Source organism: Euprymna scolopes, chromosome 46 (genome assembly GCF_053919585.1).
Source record: "Euprymna scolopes isolate OS-2025 chromosome 46, ASM5391958v1, whole genome shotgun sequence".
Lineage (NCBI taxonomy): Eukaryota > Metazoa > Mollusca > Cephalopoda > Sepiida > Sepiolidae > Euprymna > Euprymna scolopes.
In genome coordinates, this window is record NC_136527.1 from 30,774,482 (window position 1) to 30,794,215 (window position 19,734).

The following is a 19,734-nucleotide window of genomic DNA, read 5'->3' on the forward strand; positions in this document are numbered from 1 at the left end:
ATTCGGTAAAAAGAGACAAACAAAATATGTGGGGGTACAAAATGCTTAATATTGTGCAATAATATTTTCAAATTGATTTTAATCTGGCGATAAAATTGCTGACAAGAGTCATGTTTATATTAAAACTTAATATTAAAAAAAATTAAACACAATTAAATAAAAATCTATGTTGTAACGGAACATTTTGAAATGATGGAATTTTATTCGTTTTAACATTTTAAAAATTAATTCATTTTTAGGAAGTTTCTTTTTCTTGGCAATTCAACTGATTATAGTATATATTAATTCGAAAAAAAAAAACGCTATTTAAAAAAACATAATAATAATAAATTCATATCATTTTTTAATTGCAAGTTCAAGGTAAATTTTTGTTCAATATGTGTATTTAAATTTTATAAAAAGGTTTTACTTATCTTAGGTTTCATAATAAATAGAAATTTCGATAGATTTAAATGTATTTTGTTCCTAACTCTAACCCGGACCCGGACACGCGCTAAAGAATATGTATATTTTACGAAAACTACATTTTATAGGTAATTTCTCTCTAAAATGGATAAGTATCGAAAATTTCACGAAAATCTGACCATTAGTTAATTTTTGCTAGATTGATTAAAAACGGGTATGTTTTCACGTTCGAAATGCTTACTACGTGGGAACGTTATTTTAAAGCACCAATTATGTAAACATGATTTTCGTCTCGCAATTTCATTATTTCTATGCGATGGAAAAATTTCATGATTTTGCCCTTATTTTTTTTAAATGTTACAAAATTTATATTGATAATATTAATTTATAATAAAGATACATCGTTTTACATATAATGGGGGTAATTCTGTGGTGAATTTTGGAGGTGACTATATCTATAAAAGTGAAAATATCTGTGTGTGTGTGTGTGTGTGTGTGTGTGTTTGTGTCTGTCTGTCTGTCTGTGTACACTTTCCTGCCAAATAACTCGATAAATTTCGGTCTACAGACTCGAGATTTGACATAAGGGGTATTGAGATTTGGGAAAATCTTGTTAATCGATTGTCGCCCAGAAATTTTGCTGTTAAGGAGTCAAAGTTTAATGATTTGATCATTAAAACTCTACCAAACTCTTCCGCCAATTGTTAGTCTAAACACTTGAAATTTTAGATATAGGTTACTTGGACATGGATCCAACCTTATACTTTGATTTGAGTCCAAAACAAAAAAAAAAAAAATGTTAAGCTGTTTTACTTGGGGTCCAAGTTTTAAAAAATTGACATCTGCGGTCTCCACTAAATTACTCGGTCAATATTTTACCTAAACTTTTGAAATTTTAGATAAAGTGTATTCAGACATAGCGCAAGTGTTTTAATCGTTGTTTTTGCTGAAAAGTTTGCTTTCAAGGGTCAAAGTTCCGATGCTTTTACCTCTGCGGTCTTTCGCAAACTATTAAGACAATTTGGAGTTTAAAATTTGAAATTTTACATAAAGGGTATTCAGACATGCAGCAAGCTTTTTAATCAGTTTTGGGCGAAAATTTGTCTGGCAAGAAATTAAAGTTTACTGAGTTGACCTTTGCAGACTCTACCAAACTCCTCGGCCAATTTTGGGTCTAAACACTTGACATATTAGATGTGAGTTACTTGGACAAGAGTCAAACATTTTAATTAAATTTGAGCCCAAAACAATAAATGTTAAGGAGTCAAAATTGTGGTCAAATTTAAAAAATAAAAATGACATCTGCGGTCTCTACCAACGTTTCTCTATTGTAGATAAGGAAGTCTATTATATAAACTGGCATTACCGTAATTATTCACACTTTTAAATATATACATATGCACATAAAGTTATGAACAGTGCACTGCAGTATCCGAGCAAAGCCGGGCGGAACTGCTAGTAATATATACAGTGATGATCATATTTATTGGCACGGTAAAATAAAAGTTAAATTTTGTCTAATAAATTCTAAAAAAGGGATTAAATTAAAGAAAATAACAAAGTATATTATGTATTTTTAACTGGCCTTTCCGGTGCAGCAATCGGATTTTAGAAAAAAATAAATAACAAAGGAACAACAAACATAATTGCAAAAAACCCTTGTTCAAAATTATTGGCACGATTTATTTAATAATCAATTGTATAGCCTTTGGCCTTGATTACCTTCCTCAGTCGCTTTTCATAGTTTACAACCAAGTTGTTGCACTTTTCAGTAGTAATTTTAGCCCACTCTTCCTGACAATAATCCTCCAATTGAATAAGATTCTTAGGCTTCCTTTGCATTGCCCTCAATTTTAATGTTCTCCATAAATTTTCAATTGGATTAAGGTCTGGGCTTTGTGATGGCCACTCCAAAACATTAATATGATTGTCCTCAAGCCATTTCTTAGTCAGTTTAGCCGAATGCTTTGGGTCATTATCTTGCATGAACCACCAACGACGACCAAGTGAGAGCTCTTTAGCAGAGTCTTTCAGGTTTTCATCGAATATTTTAACATAATCTTCCTTTTTTATGCTACCTGTGACCTTAACAAGTCGCCCTGGTCCAGAGGCAGCAAAGGATCCCCAAAACATCAAACTGCCTCCACCGTGCTTCACTGTGGGTATGGTGTTCTTAGGCAGGAAAGCTTCGCCAGATTTTCTGTAAATATAAGACACTTTATTATGGCCAAATAACTCTATTTTCGTTTCGTCAGTCCATAGAACACGTTTCCAGAATGCAACATCTTTATCAATATGACGTTTTGGGAAGGCTAGCCTTGCTTTCAGGTGCATAGGCTTCAATAAGGGAGTCTTTCTCGGACGACATGCTTTTAAACCAGCTCTCTTCAAAACTCTACCAATTGTATGTCGAGATACATTCACTCCAGAGGTGCTCTGTTCATCAACAATCTCCCCAACAGAGATCCTTGGGTTTTGTTTTACTTGTCGAACAATTTTCCGTTCATCTCTTGGGGAAAGAATCCTTTTTCTCCCTCTACCCTCTAAACTCATAACGTGGCCTTGCGATTTGAACTTGTTTATTATGGCTCTAACAGTGGATTTGGGAAGGTTTAGCTTCTTTGAAATCTTACCATAGCCCTCCCCATTGGTATGGCATGCTACAACAAGCTTCCTGACGTCTTCGCTGTGTTCCTTAGTTTTAACCATGGCGATTGAAAATTATAATTTAGTCACTTATAATAGTTTAAATAAATCGCTATCTAAAAATTATCTGAAAAAAATTATTCACTGAATTAGCGTTAAACAAGCATAATATGGCTATAAAAAAGTTCAGAAAGCACGTAAACCGGAAATTGATTGATATTATACTGATACTAAAAGAAAAACAAAGCTGTGCCAATAATTTTGAACAAGGGTTTTTTGCAATTATGTTTGTTGTTCCTTTGTTATTTATTTTTTCTAAAATCCGATTGCTGCATCGGAAAGACCAGTTAAACATACATAATATACTTTGTTATTTTATTTAATTTAATCCCTTTTTTAGAATTTATTAGATAAAATTTAACTTTTATTTTACCGTGCCAATAAATATGATCATCACTGTATATATATATATATATATATATATATATATATATATATATATATATAGTCATCTACATAAGTACTGTTTCGCTGTACCACAGCTCATCAGTGTGGCTAGACAGGCAACTACCTCAGGCCAGGACCGCCTGTACGACAGTCAAAGCTTCTAACCATTACGCTAATTGGCGGCTTTTGTGCGAGTAGTGAATTTACGATGTTTTGACAATGTCCGAAATACTTTAGCTCGATTTGTTTACACAAAGTGCATATGTGTGTGTGTGTGTGTGTGTGTGTGTCTGTGTGTCTGTGTGTCTGTGAGTGTATGTGTTTATGTTTCGTCAAAATTAAGGAAATATGTACCAAAGCTATACTTGTTATGTTATGTGACTGTAATTATTTCGTTTACTTAGTTCTTCTAATCTGTGTATTTCAGATCTTCATCATTGTGATGTCATCCTGAAATAATATCAAAATACTGTATACTTATCGATGATGAAGATTGACTCGGCCTGATCCTAAGCGCAGAACCATCCTCTAAGCTCCTTCGCATCCACCAGTATAACAATCACACAAAAATCACTCTTGAGGATTTTGAACAACTAGGCTTTAGCCCAACTCTCTTTTCTCAGCTCAAAACCGCTGTTGTTGCTGCCATGAATGATATTGGTTGTCAAAGTTTCCTGGCCAATATCAAGGTGATCCCTCGACTGCGACTGAGAAAGCGTGACGTCATTTCTGTCATTATACGGATGCAAGTCACCAACAACAAAGGTATCAGCATCCTTGGTGCAATTGTTCTCTGACTGGAGGAGTATTTGCGTTTTTATACAGTGCGATTACATTCAACACAGCGAGCACCAACATTCCCCTCTAACACTACTGGCCAACCAATGGCGTGATCGACCCACGAGTTATATTAATATCCTAGAAACGGTACCATACTGTGACAATGGACCAGTCAATAGTATCTCTCGGTTACACGCCTTTTTTTCTGAGAGAAGAGTAAAACTATATCTGGGATGTTGGGCGTGGATGGCTCCTTCACTCTCTCACGATGATGTTTTCATTCTGGTTGTACTCTAGCTGGAATTCCTTTCAATTCAAGCACCGTTTCGACAATTAAGGCAGACATAACACGACATGCAACACAATTGTGACACATGAGGAATCTTAACTATTTTATTTCACAGTTAGTTATATTACAATGTTTTATTAAAGAATCAACAATTATTAAATTAAACCTTTAACTTATGACCTGTACTTTTGGGCAATTGTGTCAAATCCGGAGGTAATTGTGCCAACTAAAAAGTGCTCTTTATATGCGTTCTTGCCAAAAGAGCATTTTTAGCTAGTAACCACTGACTTGGTGCAATTATCCCAAAGTAAGGTACTAAACTAGAACGCTGGAGGGGGGGGGTCATCCTCTGTTTTACAGAGAGACAAAAATATGCTTCTTACCCCATAGCTGTCAAAATGAAAAGAGGTTGAGAGGAGCCAAATACATTGTTGTCCACTTTTCCCTCTGTATCACTCCGCACGAGACCAATCACCCCCCGGACATGCTTGGGGGATAGCTAGGACGGCCAGTGGTACTAGCAAAGAAATAGTATCACACGCCTCCTCATGTAGTGCCAAACCATGAAGCAAATATTGACCTTGATGCTACACCATGGCCCACCACACACCTGTTCCCATCTAACCACACTTGCAAGACGATGTAAAGGCAAGTCTAGATCAAGACATAACACTACAAGTCATGGAACCAGTGATCCGGTAATGTGGTGCCATAGAATGGTCATCTGTGCAAAAAAGAATGGAAAACCTCGTCGTACTGTTGACTTCCAATCTCTCAACGCTAATGTGGTAAGAAAGATTCACCACACATAATTACCATTCTACCAAGCAAGGTATGTACCCCATGGTAAAGAAAAAGACGTTGTTCCATGTCTTGAATAGTTACCACATTGTGCCAATCCATAACGAAGATAAACACCTCACAACTTTCATTACCTTTTTGAGGAGTCACACCCACATCTGGTTACGACGCTATTTCAACAACCAAACAACCACATATCATTTTACCTAATGATAAACAGCACGCGTCTGTTGCCACCATGCCAACACCAGTGAATAATGCACATCCTGTGTGAGACGAACAAGATTCAGAGAAGTGATCGCACATAGCAGTGACGTCACAACCTATGATCCCGTCAACTTTGAACACCACAAACAACAGCAGCCAGAAGCTCAATTGTGACACCAAGGCGCTCGAATCGAAATAAATTAAACCGCTATGGCTGAAAGACTATGTTCAAATAGTTGGGTCATATTAATTTCCGGATAGAGGGCAGTTCACACAGTAAAGTTATGTTATTCAATTTACTTAGTTCTACCAATCTATGTATATCAGATCTTCATAATTTCTGATGTCATCCTGAAAATGGTGTATAATTATTTAAATATGAGATGCTTTCGTCTGTGTGTCGTTGTGCCTTTCTGTTCGTTGTTGAAGAATCTGTTCTGATAGAAAATATCTTGTCTTCAAATTTTCCAGTTTAACAAATGTCGATGAAATTCTATATGCGGAAGAGGTTCAAACTCAACTCCTGATTTTTCCGGGCGACAGGCATGAACTTTAATACTCAGCAAAATTATCAAATCGAGCGAGGATTTAAAGATTCTTGTAAACAAATTTATTTCAAACTACTGTTCCTTTAATATGAATGTACACACGCGTATTTTGCTAAATTTAAGCACTGTTTTTTCTCAAAAGTAGCCACATAGATTTGCTAAAAAAATAATTGCGGTTACAGTGTCAATCTCCTTAGTTGACCAAACTCCAGCCCCGACCATCTCTCTTACTATACCTGAATCGATGAAGACAACACGGACGTCAACGAGATGCTTAAAATAAAGCTAAACTCATACAGGAGTTGAGCAATCAGATGCTAAATCTAATCATAAGGCAGCATAAACTACTGTCCTCAATATATTGTTCACAGGACGACTTTTGTCGCCGATGTTCTGAGAAAGCGTTACCTGTAAAAGGCTGTGTGTGCACATTTACACAAACATTTAAATCGATGAGAAACAGCACGGCAAGACGGCAAATGCTACTAACACGCCTGGCTGGCTTTGTATGTATCGCATTTTCTACGTCACCGACAGGAATTCTGCCATACATTTTTTAATTGATACAAGAACAGAAGTAAACTAATTAAGAAATGACAAACAGACACCAGTCTTTTTACAAACCGTGAACCACTCTCCCATTCCATCATACGGTCACAAATCGGTAAGTTTAGAGTTAAAAAACACGGAAAACACATACACTAAAATGCTCCAAACATTACATAGACGATAGAGTGAAACATGACGTCTCATATCATATACAAACTCAAAGTCCGACTGTAAGCGCGCGCCAATGCAGACTGACTCTATCGCTTCAAGACAGCTAAACAAGAGTTCAAACACATGCTGGATTAAGGAATTATTCGTCCGTCTCAAAGCAACTAGTCGTCACTACTTCACATTGTTCCTAAGAAGACAATGGGTGACTGGTGTTCTAGTGGAGATAAAAGGACAGATAACAGCTGAACAATACCTCATTTGCATGATTTTTTAATTCGCTGAATGGAATATCAATTTTCTTCAAGATTGGCCTTTTACACGCATTCTCGATCCTGAAGACATCCCAAAGATCGCCATCACTTTTTCATTCGGATTTGTTATTGCCTAGAATGCTTTTTGTGTAAAGCATACATCGACGACTTTTTAGTTGCAAGCTCGTCAACAAATGAGCATATTCAACACCTCAACCAATTATTTCACAGACTCTCGGAATATGACATGATCATAAATCCTAACAAATGTGAGTTTGGTGTTTCGTCATTATCTTTTCTTGATGATATTATTGAGTAGGAAGGCATAATAATTCCAAGTAGAAAGATTCGTTCACATAAATAAAAAAACGATCTCACAAACTATAACTGCTACATAACTTACTATCTACATCAATCTAATATAAGCAGAACAACAAAAATTGCCACAGCTATTAGTTTGTTCTTCTAGATAAGAAAATCACAGAGTTACACATTTCTTGCATCGTTTAATGCATCACTGGAGATAGTTTTTGTAGAAGTTGCAAAAATTTAGAAATCAAACTGTATAATCTGGAAAATGCTTTCATTTCAAAAACAACTGGTTTCAAGATGTGAAAATCGGATGTTGAAGAATCTGTTCTGATAGAAAATATCTTGTCTTCAAATTTTCCAGTTTAACAAATGTCGATGAAATTCTATACGCGGGAGAGGTTCAAACTCAACTCCTGATTTTCCGTGCGACAGGCATGTACTTTAATACTCAGCAAAATTATCAAATCGAGCGAGGATTTAAAGCTTCTTTCAAACAATTTTATTTCAAACTACTGTTCTTATAATATGAATGTACACACGCGTATTTGCTTGATTTACGGACTGTTTTTTTCCTCAAAAGTAGCCACATAGATTTGCTAAAAAAATAAAGGAGGTCACAGTGTCAATCTCCTTAGTTGACCAAACTCCAGCCCCGACCATCTCTCTTACTACACCTGAATCGATGAAGACAACACGGACGTCAACGAGATGCTTAAAATAAAGCTGAATCTAATCATAATGAAAATCGGATGATGCAAGGTGATGCAGAGCAAGTGCACGGCAGATGATTTCATAGATGTCTGCGCTTCTGATCTCAAACAATGTGTGTTGTGCATCAATGTGATATTTTGCAGGGATATTTGCTGATTTGTCCCAACTTCTTGGTTTTTATAGTTTACATATATTTCATGAAAGTTAAAGCATAATAAATTCCTGTAAATGTGGATAGTGGTTTAATACATGTAGAGTTAATATTACTTTGGTACAGTATGGTAATCGACGCGTTTTTGCTTCTGGAAAGTTGTCAGCAACCTAGAAATCCATCAGCTAATTACCACAGACCTTGCACTAATCATGACCTTTTAGGTTATTTGGCGAATAGTAAAGCATAGATCTTCAAAAAAAATTAGCCTCACCAGCTGAGAGTTGCCTCATCAATGACAGATGGAGGACAACCAAGTGTAGGTGCTGCTGCTACAGATTTCATGACATATTGGATTTCACAATGACAACGTTTTACAAGATTAATATGATGTGACATTGTTTCTTGTAATTTCATCATAAGTTTACTGTGGTGTGCGTGATTTCAAATAAAAGAACAGATCATCGCATCACACTTGATAGGATCCATGTCACACTTAACTAATTTCAAACACTTGCAAATCGGGAACAACAATTAGTTCAGAGTTGTAATTTGCCACATGACCAATAGAGATATAAATCATTGCATATGCAACATTTCTACTAGATCAGACAAACGGAAGTGGGTCAAGGTCATTACTTATTGAAGATTCCTTGTATTTAAAAAATCATGCACAATAAACATATATATGAAAACAACAATGATAAAGGGCTAAAACCTTAAGTAGATATTTAGACATGAATACTTAATATAAAATAATTTTATTGGGATGTATTAATTTTTTTTGAAATATAAACACTGTTAAAACGTTTTATTGAGATGTGTTACATTTTAAAATATATTTTCAAACTGTCAAAACGTTTTATTGATATGCATTAAAATTTAAAAAACTAAAAAAAACTGTTAAAATGTTTTTATTGATATGTATTAAATCATGATTTTTAAAAATTTTATTGAGATGTATTAATTAAAAAAATAAAAGAGCTGTTAAAACTTTTTATGTATTAGATGTGTTAAATCAAAAATACTGTTAAAATGTTTTATTAAGATGTATCATATTCAAAAGAAATAAAAACATGAAGTTAACACGTGAACTCGGCATAAAAGCTGTATGTTTTTTGGGTGGTTTTAAAGATTTACACGGGAATAAAAACTTTGTTTTTAAAAGTAAATTATTAACATAATCAAAGTATCATATTATTTTATATCGTTTTTGCATGAGAAAGTAACACAAATTTTTAACACAATAATACCAACACACATATAAAAATACCAACACACACATATAAAAAGAATACCAAAATATGCTTTTTAATTCTTTGCAAAATTTTATCATTTGTGAATAGAACATACTACCAAATTCCAGACATTCACAAAGTCTCAAGAGTACAATTGTGTGTTAACATGTTTGTCTAAAGCTGATTTCATATAAACAGAAGAGCTACATTATCAAAAATATTTTCAGTTTTTCTTATTTTACTTTGAAGGGAAGATCAAAACTTATTTGGCTTGGCTTGCATGTGTGCGTGCTTCAAAGGGTCGATTGTGTAACAAAAATATAGAAAGAAGCTTAAAATGGTTACATCCAATTGATTTTATGAGTAACGGTCATGACCATGATGCAAAATATCGCCATGTCTATGAAAAAGAAAAAGGCGAATAAAAAAAGACATGTACAGAATAGAGGACGAGTAAAAAGAAAATGTGTAAGTAAACTTGAAATGTGTTGAGTTTTTGACTAGGACGTTTTGACAACAGAATTTCGAGTTGTAAAGTTAATAGGTTTGACAAAAGGGTGTCTTGTGGATTTGAAAGTTTTGAAAACAAAGTGTAAAGTTTTGGAGTTGCAAGTTTTGATAACAGAATGTTAAATTTTTGAATTGGAAGTTTTAAAAATGTCGAATTAACCTGATAAGTCGAAGTACTCAGAAATCAAAGGGATCCCTACCTGTGGCTCACACTTGAACACTATATGAGATACATAGATATTTGTATGTTCTATTAAAGTTCTTTTGTATTCAATATATTTTTGCATATGACAATAAATGTTCTAGGCAAATGTTACTTGCACTTGGTTCACAGGTATATTGGCCATGTATTAAAAAATTATTTTGACTGATTTAAGTTCCTCAAGTTAAATTTTAGAGTTAGAAGGTTTGACAACAGAGTGTCAAGTTTGGATTTTGCAGTTTGGCAACAGAGTGTACATTACACAGCAAATGTTACGTCTATGCAAGCAATCACGTACTTCACAGGAATGAAATTTGTTTTTTTTATTCAATTATTTTATTTAAGGGCTGATGGCGCATCCATACTTCATCTCATACATTTCAACCAACAAATAATCTTAAATTTTTGTCTATTTTTGAAGAATTGCTAGAATCTCTCTTGCACTTTGTTCACCAGGTATATTTGCGAGGTAGTGTTTAAAATAGCTTTGTCTGATTTAAGTTCCTACTATAATTATAGAATACAGATTTTCTAAAGATTACAGTTTCTTTTCTATGTCATACATCAAACCCTGGTATTTCGTTATATGTCCAACCATTGTTCCCAGGACTTGCTGGAACATTTAATATTCAACATTTTACAGATGATGTGGATCTGGTATTTCGTTATATTTTTTGTCACTCTGTTTATCCAAATATTAACTTCTTAATTTGATTCTTTTTCCTTCTTGTCTCATTTTATTATGTAAGCTTCAATTGCTCCGTTTTCTAAGTAAATGTACCTGTAGCAATCGTAGTCATAGTCGATGGTGTATATGTCCAACTGTTGTTCCCAGGACTTGCTGCAGCATTTAATATTCAACATTTTACAGATGCTGTGGATATATTTACACAATCCATTGTATTTCATTGTATAGTAGCCATCCTTTAGCAAATGTCAAATGGCTAAAACTAACTTTGTTGCACAAACTAAACTTGTCATGCTGAGATCATCTTATTAGAAGCATTGGGAGAAAACTTTGATCGTGAGCAGTCATTATAATTTTCCTGATAATAGCGCTGCTTTCCTCTTTTAAGCCAGTCTATAAAAACTTCTATGTTTATAACGTCCTGGGTGAATAAATCCAGAAAATATTTGTCATGCTATTGTTTGGCTCTTTTGTCCAATTTTCTGTAATGAAACTTCTGGAGTATTTTTAAAGACTCGTTTTTGGTGATTTCCGTAGCAGCCTTGTTTTTTTTATTCTTTCATATTTGCAAAACGGTCTTGTGCAAAATAGTTGTTTGACTATGTGATAGAGGTTGTACTACTGGCTCTTGCTTCGTGATGCTGGTATACAATGAGGTATGGATTTCATAAGATCAGATATTGATGCAATAAATATGACTTCTGTCAAAAGGATCCACGTACTTCACAAGTATGTGGTTGGTCTCTTTTCTTTGGATTTTCTTATCACTGTTTTTCCTGGGGATGGGGCATCCTATGGGATGCAAAACATTTTCTCATTAGTTTAATTACTCCAACCAGGAAATCTTTTGAAGATTCTACACGTTCCTTTTAGTTCTAGTATCTGTATTTTTTGGCACTTGGTTCACCAGGTATATGCGCCAGATAGTTTTTGAAATTATTTTTCATTAGCCATGTTGACTAGTATGATTGATAAATTCTAAAGATTCCAGTTTCTTTTCATGTCCTACACACATCCTTGGTATTTTGTTATTTTCCCTCTATGCTCTGTTAAGTCCAGCTTAATTAAAGATACTTTCTTCCAGTCGAGGTGTTACTTTCTCCCTCTTGTCCCATATAACAATGTTAGTCTCCCGTATGTGTTTTGATATGACGTAACAAATTTGACTTCTCTGCAAAAGAAGAACCACATACTTCACAAGAATGTGGTTTCTCTCCCGTATGTGTTTTCATATGACTCAAAAAACTTGACTTCCACACAAAAGAAGAACCACATACGTCACAAGAATGTGGTTTCTCTCCTGTATGTTTTTTCATATGACTCAACAAAGCTGAATTCTGTACAAAAGAGGAGCCACATACTTCACAAGAATATGGTTTCTCTCCTGTATGTTTTCTCATATGAGACAATAAATTTGACTTCACTGCAAAAGAGGAACCGCACACTTCACAAGAATGTGGTTTCTCTCCTGTATGTGTTTTTATATGATTCAACAAATGTGACTTCTGTGCAAAAGAAGAACAACATACTTCACAATAATGTGGTTTCTCTCCTGTATGTTTTCTCATATGAGACAATAAATTTGACTTCTCTGCAAAAGAGGAACCGCATACTTCACAAGAATGTGGTTTCTCTCCTGTATGTGTTTTTATATGATTCAACAAATGTGACTTCTGTGCAAAAGAAGAACAACATACTTCACAAGAATGTGGTTTCTCTCCTGTATGTGTTCTCATATGAATCAATAAATTTGACTTCCGTGCAAAAGAAGAACCACATACTTCACAAGAATGTGGTTTCTCTCCTGTATGTGTTTTCATATGATATAACAAGTGTGACTTCTGTGCAAAAGAAGAAAAACATACTTCACAAGAATGTGGTTTCTCTCCCGTATGTGTTCTCATATGAATCAAGAAACTTGACCTCCATGCAAAAGAAGAACCACATACTTCACAAGAATGAGGTTTCTTTCCCGTATGTGTTTTCATATGACTCAACAAAGTTGACTTCTGTGCGAAAGAAAACCCACATACGTCACAAGAATGTGGTTTCTCTCCCGTATGTGTTTTCATATGCCTAAACAAATGTGACTTCCGTGCAAATGAATAACCACATACTTCACAAGAATGAGGTTTGTCTCCCATGATTGTTCGCATCTAATTCCACAAAAAACATATGCAATGGACAATATGATGAGATATGCCAGCAAATTTCGACTTTAGAAATTTTATCCGAAGAAATTATATTATTATAAACTTATTTAAGTCACCAATGATGTAAGGTCCTTCTTCATTTATGTATTCCTTTTCAGTGTTGCAAATTCTGAAAATATAAAATAAATTTATAAAAATATCGTTAATTTAGTTAAATTGAAGTTATTATGTTAATTTTTATGAATATAACTTTATTATTAATTGAATTCAAAATATAATGACTATAGTTTTAATAAATACTCGTTTGTTAACAAAATTATTTCTTCTACTTTCAAATATTTAACTAAAATTTTTTACATACATTCATTGTAGAGATGAGGATTGACAGCTGGTAGGAAATGCACTGAACGATGGGGTCAGGTTATCAGAATTGGTATTGTCACTGATTAAAGATCAACTTTTTGACATGTGCAGTTGAGTTGTATTGTAATCTTGTTCTTTGGTCAGTAGCTATTGTTATAATGGAGCAGGTATTTTTACATTTTTTGCAGGGACTGAAATCAGAATTGAAAAAGGCAGTAGGGTCAGTAATAAGACCAATAATAAAAAAAACGTAGAACAAAATGTGGCGTCAAAAGATGATGTAGAATCTTTTACTTTTCCCGTCAAGCAGTGTTATACAGAGCTTTTGCAAGAAGCCTATCCAAGAAAACGGGGTTGCACTGTTTATGCGATGTTCGTCAAATGAAACAAAGGAAAAACCAATGCACATAGTCGGTAACATTGTTGTATCATTTGGATTATTTAGACTATTGTTCTCATCTTAATTGTTATTTTTACAATGTTTGCGCAATAAATAACACTCAAGATGAGAACAGTAGTCTTAAGAATCTAAATAATACAAAGCATTTCTCATTTAAAAAATCTAGAACTGTAATATTGTAATTTGTTTAAGAATCATGATTATTTTTTAATTCAGTCAAAACTATTTGTAAGGTTTGTTGTTTTGGTCAATGTCTGGAACCTTTCCAAACCTCCCCAAAACCCTTTAGAATGACGACTTTTGTAACTTTCAGTAGTAAGATCGATAAGAGAAAAATATTGTCGTTGCTATAATAATAATAATGATAATAATAATAATCAGATCAATAATAGGAAAACATAGAAGGAAATGTGGCTCCAGGAAAGTGGATGATGTAGAGCAGTATTTAAGGGTGACCATACCAGTTGAAATAGAAAAATGTCAGTGATGCTGGCATCAGATAATCTTTTACTTTTTCCGTCAAGCAGTGTTATTTTTACAATGTTTGCACTCAAGATGAGAACAGTAGTCTTAATAATCTAAATAATACAAAGAATCATTCCTCATCTAAACAATTCAGAATCGTAATATTGTAATTTGTTTAAGAATCATGATTATTTTTATAATTAAGTAAAAGCTATTTGTAAGGTTTGTTGTTTTGGTCAATGTCTAAATCTTTCCAACCCCCCATAAACGTTTTACAATGACGACTTTTATAAGTTTTTTTAGGGTGCTGTAAACGAATATATACTTAAAAAAATGGTGCAGAGAAATATTTTCCATATAAAAAAATACTTCTGCAAAAAGTGAGGGATCACATTGAAATATAAATTAAACGTAAATTGAGCACCCACTTTATTGCCACCTAGGGAAGGGTTATTTTTTGCTTTTTGGGGGGGGAGGCAAAAGTATGTTTTGTTTCTTTTCTGATTTCCTCTTTCCATAAAGACACAAGGATATTTAAGAACAAAAATAAAGAATAATCTGCTGCTTTTCGAACTGCCAACAAACATTCTAAAAAAGAACATGTGAGGGTTGTATGTTCATCCAGTCAAAAGTAGCTGAGCAGTTGCTTGGTTCCCACCAGTTTTGGCAAATAGCAAACAGAATCCCGAACAGAAGCATGTGCTCTATCCCAACTATCATCAATGGACCTGAGGTAATCTCGACAGCATCAGACAAAGCCAAACTCTTTGCCAAGAACTTTGCAGCTATTTCTACCCTTTGCGACCAAGACCACCAAACCCCAATATTTCCTTCTGTATCAGAAAACACGCTATGTGATATACAAATATCTGTACGTGATGTTGCCAAGCTAATCTAAAACCTTGATTTCAGTAAAGCAACCGGCCCTGACGGTATTCCAATCATAGTACTCAAAAAACTTAACCCAGAACTAGCGCCCATACTTACAAGACTGTTTAAACGTTATCTTAATGATAATTGCTTCCCAACATCCTGGAAAACCTCATCAGTATGCCCTGTATTTAAGAATTCAGGTGATCCTTCACCCCCCCTCTCAGTACAGGCCAATAAGGCACATGTGCGTTATGAGTAAGTTGCTGGAACCTGTGTTAAATACAGAAGTAATCAACCATCTAAGCAAAAATAACCTTCTTAGTGACACACAATATGGTTTCCATTCTGCTAGATCTACATCAGATGTGCTTACAGTTATATCTCAGAGGATTAGCGAATTTCTTGACGGAGGCTACCTTTCTAGGGTAATTGCTCTTGACATATAAAAGGCCTTTGATGATATATGGAATAAAGGTTTACTTCACAAGATCTCCAGCTATGATATAGCTGGAAATGTATTCTCAATTATTAAGTCATTTCTCTCTGATAGGTTCATAAGGATAGTAGTTGATGGGCCGAAATCAGAAGCTCACAGCATTAATGCTGGAGTCCATCAGAGGTCCATCCTGGGTCAAACTCACTTCCTGATCTACATTAATGATCTTCCGAATCACATCCTTACATCATTCATAGACATTTATGCTGATGACACTACTATCTATGGTAGCACATAAAAGACCGTAAATGACTAAGCTTTCTCCGATTCTCTCCTCTGAGCTTGAGCACCTGGTACAATGGGGGAAAGGGGTGGCTAGTTACTTTTAATGCATCTAAAACCAAGCTTTTATCTTTACATCATCAACGCTCTGATCCATATCTGGCATCAATTGAAATGAATACCTCCCGTCTTAGGGAGGCCTCATGTTCTGACAAGCTTCTAGGCTTTATCTGAAATGAAACACATCAAATCTGTTGCCAAGGCTGCTGGAAAAACGCTGGGATCCTTCTATCGATCTGGTAGATATCTACCTGCTGATGCAATTCTCTAGCTATATAAGAGCCAGATACTCCAAGGATGGAGTACTTGTGCCACATCTGGGTAGAAGCTGCTAGAAAGAACTTATCCTGCCTTGATAGCATTCAAAATAAACTTCGTAGCATCGAAGGAGATGTCCTTTTCTTTTCCCTGCAACCTCTTTCTCACAGAAGAGATGTTGCCAGTTTGTCTCTGCTTTATCGTTATTTTCATGGCAAGTGCTCGACTGAGCTTCAATCTATGGACCCCATCACCAAACTTTCACAAGAAACACTCGTCTAGCTGAAAACACTATCAACAATCCCCCCACTCTTTATCTGTTCCTAAACCTAAATTCCATGAACGAAGCTTCTTTCTTAGAACTACACGCCTGTTGAACTGTCATCCGTTTGCCTGCTTTTTTAGCTACTACAATATGGTTGTCTTCAAGTCCAACGTAAACAAGTTTTTGATGAGCCGTTCCACTTAAGTTAACAAATTTACCGAATTTCCATTACTAACATTACTATATTGTCCAATTGACTACTGTACACTCTTTAACCCTTATGCTCGAGTGGTCATTGGGCCTTGATAAGTGATGATGCCTACATAAAATTTGCAGATATCTGTCATTCCTTATGTCATCAGTGGTGACCATTTTTTTATCTGCAAGTGCGCATATATGCCACAAACAAGTAGTTTTCCAAATATTAAGCAATGTAATTCCTTATGTGATCAGTGGTGATCAGTTCTGTATGTGCAAGTGCATACTTAATTGGCCTCCACTGATAACAATTAATTACATACTTTAATATCCAGATACCTACTGGTTTGCAGCAAATTTAAATGTGATATTCGTTTTCAGCATACCCGAAAACCTATCGAAGTTGTAATGTTAAAGATGATTGTTAATGTGGAAAATAAATAACAATTTACCAAAACGGCTTTCAGACAGTCAAAGAAAACAAATTAAAAAAATTATCACCTTGTGGCCAGAAAGTGGGTGCTTATTTTACATTAAATTTATATTGAAAACTGATCCCAACTTTTTGAAAAAGTAATTTCCTTGTATCATGAAAAATCATTCTCTGCGTCACTCTTGAAGTATATATTCGTTTTTAGCACACCTGAAAAACTTTAAACTTGTGAAGCAGTTAATATCATTTAAAATTTATAAAATTATTTTGTCTTTGGTAGACAATAAAGAAGTTGTTTTTTACGTTTAAGTTTATTGAAAACAAGAAACTGTCTACAGTGAAAAATTTTCAACAATACATCAACATTTTCATTAGGATTATTCGCTTAGTAAATGTAGTTATCTCCCTTACATTTTTAACGTATTCTGCAAATGCGCAAAAATCGATACTAAATTCATGTAGTAATACTTACGTTTTTGTTTTATAATCTGCTTTCGATTAACTTTATCTGCTTTTATAAAGGAAACGATTTTTCAAATGTGATTGACTTTACAAGCTCAACTTAACATTCAAGATGACGAACGGAAGAACAAGTTCGCAGAAAACAAAATTAAAGAGGACAAAAAGTTATTGCGAAATAGAGCCGATCTATTTGGTGAATATCACGGATAAAATTAGTATTATTTTATTTAACATTTTAATATTTACATGAGAGAGAACAGATTACACGTTTCATCTTTATTAATTCTCTAATTCGTTGCACGTGCAATCTAATGGCGGAAACTGATAGCGTAACATAGTTTAGAAAGCCGTCTTATATATTTTTTTTAATTTCTAATTATGTCTTGATTGGGGTTTAAAGATTAAAGTCTAAAGTTAATCTCTATATTGAAAATCATACGTGAAAGAAGTTTATCATGAAAAATGTTTTCACATCGGCTTTAAAGATAATTAGTAACATAAAGTCTTAAGATATTGGATTAAAAAAAAGATAGTTTTATTAGCCTCTCCCACAAAAGTGAGAGTTTAGTAACAGATCTAGCTTTGCACAATAAAAACAAGAGACAACACGTAAGCATAAGTCCTACAGAAGCCAAAAAATGTAAGAAAATCCATTTCATTTTAGACCTAGCGGGGGTAGGGCTCTGTCTTTAACCAGTTATTAAATATTCTTAAAAATGAGATCTTAATTTGTCCATATATGATTATAGAGTCGTGATGTCAAAAGCAATAAAAAACGTATTTTGGTGTCATCAGCTAGAAGCGAAACCAAAAGCAAAACTGTAACACTCAAAGCTGGTGACGTTACCACTGTACAAATATAACACGCATATGAACTGATTAAAAATAAACTAAGATGAATGTACAAAATGTATAACGATTTTTTTTTAATTCTGACCCTATAGAACTCAGGAAAGTGGTGCCAATTTGTAAAAATTGACCGTGGAGTCATTAACTTCTATGTGTGTGACTCTGTGTTCACCCATTCATAATCGGGATCTATCAATTTTTAGGGTTAGGGTTAGAGTTAGGGAATTTCTTGAAGTCAAAATAGTAGAGTATCACTAATTCATAAATCAAAATCATTGTATTAAAATGGAAATATTGTGTTAGAAATATTAATTCAAATCGTTCCCATGTAAATGTTTTCTTGTAACGAGTGTTCATTATGCAGGCTTAGTTAAATGAGGATCCCATGAGAATAGCATGAAGTTTAAGATTACTGAGTTTTATGAACAGAGTACGACACGAGGTTAAAATGAATGTTAATATTTTCTGAGAGAAAAACGGTCATTAAACCATGTAAACAAATTTTCGTGATAATGTTTTCATTAAAACCACATTAAATATTTTAAAATATATTTTGTGAAAATATTTAATGAATACTGCTTATTCCTGAAATATTAAAAGTATTTTTAATTGTTAACATCTACAATGTTTTATTTTTATATAAAAAAAAGCAAACAGGTATTCATGAGTTTTTTTTTAATTTAAAAAGACAATAATTTGCGATTTTAGTCATCATATCGGTGTCACTGGACACATAAATCCATAAAAATAAAATGAAGTTTTTAAAGAAAAGGAAATAATACAATCCACTCAATAATTGATATTTAAAAGTGTATTATCCATTTTCATATTAAGTTAAATGAAATGATAATTAGTAAAATAAAGTCTTAAGATATTGAATTAAAAAAAAAGATTGTTTTATTATCCTTTCCCCCAAAAGTGAGAGTTTAGTAACATATCTAGCTTTGCACAATAGAAACAAGAGACAACGCATCACGCATAAGTCCTACAGGAGCAAAAAATGTAAGAAAATCCATTTTATTTTAGACCTAGCGGGGGGCGGGGCGCTTGTCTTTCACCAGTCACTAACTTCTATGTGTGTGACTCTGTGTTCACGCATTCATAATCGGGATCTATCAATTTTTAGGGTTAGGGTTAGGGTTAGGGAATTTCTTGAAGTCAGCGAAATCACTATATTAGGATAAAATGACATTTATTTACGTGTTAGGAATATTAATTCAAATCGTTCCAACATAAATGTTTTCTTGTAACGAGTGTTCATTATGCAGGCTTAGTTAAATGAGGATCTCATGAGAATAGCATTGAGTTAAGATTACTGATTTTTATGAAAA